The sequence below is a fragment of the Corvus brachyrhynchos genome, unplaced genomic scaffold, assembly GCF_000691975.1.
Source record: "Corvus brachyrhynchos isolate BGI_N302 unplaced genomic scaffold, ASM69197v1 scaffold121, whole genome shotgun sequence".
NCBI classification, from domain to species: domain Eukaryota; kingdom Metazoa; phylum Chordata; class Aves; order Passeriformes; family Corvidae; genus Corvus; species Corvus brachyrhynchos.
Window position 1 is genome coordinate 1,178,232 of NW_008236445.1, and position 4,182 is coordinate 1,182,413.

The 4,182-nt window shown below is 44.9% G+C and overlaps 1 long non-coding RNA gene across 1 annotated transcript in view; it reads right to left on the bottom strand.

The window, feature by feature from the left end:
• LOC108444617 overlaps positions 1-4,182 on the bottom strand; it is a 181,577-nt gene that overhangs the window by 2,493 nt on the left and 174,902 nt on the right. The gene's annotated exons all lie outside the window — the stretch shown is intronic.

Sequence of the window (4,182 nt, forward strand, 5' to 3'; positions counted from 1 at the left end):
TGCACAGAAGCCTGTAATATGTTAATAGCCGTAGGGTACGCCCGAGGTACCATCTCAAGCTGCTTCGCACACCATATGTCAGGCCGTTAGCCACATGGATCTATTAATCAAAGGGGGAGAGAGGGAAGAGGGGAGAGGCGGGGAGGGGGGGAAGGGAGCTTTTCATACCCCACTCTGTGTTGCTGCACACTTTCTCCTTTCATTTCTCTCAGATATAAAGTACCTCGAATAGGCAGCTGTAATTCTCTTTTGATCTGCTCTTTTATACCCTCAGTGTAACCAGCTCGGGTCAGTCGGTAGCGATATTTGAGGCAGGAGCGGGGAATGTGTCACGTTTCCCCCGGCAAAGGATTTGGTTTTCAGGTGCTGCTCAACTTCTGTGACAAAGGGGGTCTCTGTCCGCCCCTTCAGCCATCTCCTCGCAGAGGGTGTGTCTTAGGAGAAGGCTTTTTCTAGCGAATCAAGCATCATCTCCCCAGAGTTCTGGCCATCCTTACTACTTTTACATCTGCCCTATTACCTACCTATTGCCTCACATGATTTCTTCAAGCAAGGTTTGTCCCACGTGAGATCCACAAAAGTAGTGGATCCACAAAATTACCGGGAAAAGGAGAAGAAGCAGTCTGTGTAGGAGAGTGGTGTAAAAGCCCTTCTGTAAGTGAATTTTTCATGCAGCCCTCAGAGCGTGCCCACCTAAACTTCTGCCTTTCAGGTTCAGCTCCCAGAAGATGCACGGGCTCTCAGGTCTGGTTTCTACTCTTTCTTTGGAGGACAGGGACTTTGTCTTCAGGTTTAGAATGAACATGCTCACACGGGCGCCTCCTGGACCTCCTTTACCAGTCCGTAGGTGACGCTTTGGGGCACAGCCCCGGCAAGAGACACTCCCGACCACTGGATTTTTTTTCCTTTCACGATGAACGAGAGGAAACATTGAAGAGACTGACCTTTCGTTCAGGTACCTGCTGCATAAAGTTTTGAAATTCTAGATTGTTATAAAAGCAGCAGCTCAGGAAAACAGCTCAGGAAAGTTACTGAGTGGTGGAGGAGGGAGGGCAGGATCATTTCAGTGTGCCAGGATCCTGCAGCAGGGACCATGTGGGTGGATGGGGCAGGTTCCCTACCCCTGATCTCCAGGTCAAGTGACACCCAGGTGTGTGATGCAAATGATGGAAAACACCCGAAGAAGAGGAAAGGATGCAGGCTACAGCTAATACAAGGATAAGCTCTGGTTTTTGGCAGATTTATATAAAAAGCACAAGATCCTCTAGCTGGTTGAAATTCCCTCTGATGGTACAAAGTATCACAGGCAAGTTAGAGGGAAGAGGCGCTTGAGACTATTTCTGCAATTGCAGACACAGAATAGTAACCCTATTGATATGTATTGAATGGTGCAGTGCATAGGTTATGTTGTTCCGTCTTTAAAACTTACTTTCGCCTTATTTTCTAACATTTTTCCTCTTTCTGTGGCTGGAAAAATAATGAGTGCATCTGTGCTTAGATCTAAAGCTGGCACCCATCTTGCAGAACATTTACTTTAATACAGATTGTATTAAACCTGCAAAAATATGAATGCCTTTCAAAGCAATACTTTACATAAAGACAGAGGTAAATACACGGGCAGTTGATTCTGCATTTCCACCTAGCAAAGAGGCTCTTATTACCTTTAAATTTTGGTGCACATACCACCCATCATTTTCTTCCTCTATTTAAAAGGTAACCCATATATCTGTCGTTTTAGGTTTCCAAAGACTCGTAACTTAATTCCTTCAGGCTATTCATCAGCACAGTAATTAAACTAGCAAATGGATGTAAATAAAGTGAAATTGGTTTCATGACAGATGAGCCAAAGAGGCCTCTGACATGAAACAAGCCAGGACAATAATTATTTCTGCACCGGGCTATATGAGGAACTCCATCTGGATTTATTAGGTGCTGCAAGTTATTTGCTGGAAGAAGGCAAGACAGGAGGACTCACTTTAATTTGACAGGATTTTTTTTTCCTTTTTGCATCTTAAGTAGGTTAGAGAGATAAAAACCTAGAATTAACTTTGGCAATACTCTGAGACGCCTCTACCCAATGCAAAAACACGGCAGGGAATACAGGTAGTACAGGAAAGGCTTATTAAACAATTTCTTCCCAAATGCTTAATAGAAGAAAATCTATTTAAAACACTCCTCTCGAACTATCCCGTTAAAAAACAATCCAGACCACCGTGACAGCCAGTGTGTGCTTCTCTTTTCTACAAATATGCATACGAAACAGTGGAGACAATAGAAAGAAGGCAAATTTGGAGAGCTTGGGGATTCTGAAGAGCTTCTCTTAAAAAATAAATAAATTATAATCTCGACTAAATGGTGTCTGTTAAGATCACCCCACTCCCTCTTCTCTGCCAAGGAAAAGTTTATTGCTGCGGAGAAGAGGAGAGAAGAGAAAAGGGCTGTGAAAGGGAAGGTATGGATTCTGCAAGGCTCAACTGTAATTGGAGCCATCAGGTCCAGCTTGGAGTGGAAGTAATATACAGAATAAATAAAAAAAGGGCTCTCACAGCAGGTGCAGATTAGTCCCTTTTCCCCTGAAAAGATTAGAAACTGACTGCTTTATGCTTAAACGTACTCTCAATTATTTAAGCGCCCCTTCGTGATTAGCAAGTAAAAGTAACGCTCCAAAGCGCTGAAGAAATGAAGCAGGAATAACATCGCTTTCGCCCAGCTCACGCAGGCTTTCCAGCACACGGCTTGCTCCCTGCCGGCTGGCAACGCTCAGGCCGGGGAACTCGCTTAGATACACACACCTGTAGGGTGGGAAGGCGGGATGGGGGGGAAGGAGGGAGGGAGGGGAAAAGGAGGGAGAGGGCAGGTTCAGCGTGGTAAAATTTCCGCTGTCAAGGCTCAGCAGGCTACAGCCCAACCTGGTTTCACAGGAGATTGGGATCCGTGGACAGATTTTCACAGGAATGTTGAACCCTCAACATCTTTTCCACTGGAAAGGGGAAAAAAACCCAGTCTCACACCAAAATCCCAAACACAACCCTCCCCCCCAACCCCCTCCCCAGGCATTCTCTTTGAATGGGCTGGAAATGAACCGCGGACGCCTGTGTTTGCATACGGCGGTTTGATCAGAGCTCACATCTTCCTGCAATCAAATCAGAGGCGTTTTTCACCCTTCCTCATGGAAGGGACTATGATAACTGCAAAGCCGAGGAGAGATCCTAAAGGGACTGAAATCCCCTTATGTCTGAAGCTGTCCTTTTTAACACACACCAGACTAATTATTTAAAAGTTCTTGTAAAATTAGAAGACATAGCCCAGTTCTTTAATTAGAATACACTGTGAATAGGGATAGCATATGGAGGGGAATGTCAAGAAGAGGGTGCCAGGGGCAGATCCTAGGAAATCTGTATTCATTTCTGCCTCCTATTTGTTCAGTAATCTCTACCATCATAACTAAATCTTGGAGCACTGATGTAGTTCGAGTTGTTGTTGACTCAACGTCAAAATTCAATCACTGGGGGTTTTGCATCAGCCGGGCCACTTATTTGTCTAATAAATCCGTCATTTTGTAAGAAAAATATTTGAGCAGCCGTACTTGACCTCTTGGTATCCACAAGCCACATTTATTTCTACCAGTTTACAAATGCAAAATGGAGATGATCATCTTAATGCCTCGAGGTACTGTGTTGATTTCTGATTGGATTTTAGATGGAAATGTCTATTTTAAATACCCCGTGATTAAATTGTACATATAATAGAATTCATGCCTCTTCAAATGAAATCGTGATTTGCGAACCCCGAATTTATTTTAAAGGAAATATTATTTAAGCAAAATTGTTTTCTTAAATGATTTGTGGCACCTCCCGCTGTAAGATTTTATTATAGCCGGACATCTTTCTCGCTGGAAAACTTATTTTGACCCTGGAGCGTTCGCATATGACGGAAAGGTGTCAGGCGGGATGGGATGGATGTGAGAGCGCTGCCTGGCCCGTGCCGTCCCGCGCTGGGTGATTTGCCGCCTGTTTTTATGCGTAATTCTTCCGAAAGGGGGGCCGCGCGGCACGAGTGTAATTGCAGCTGGGGGGAAATAATTTTGCCAAGAGCTTTTGTGTTGGGAGGAGGGAGGTGGGGACGGAAGCATGGGACGGAACAAGAGCAGTGCCAGGGGAAGGGAGGTTTGGGAGCCTTCCG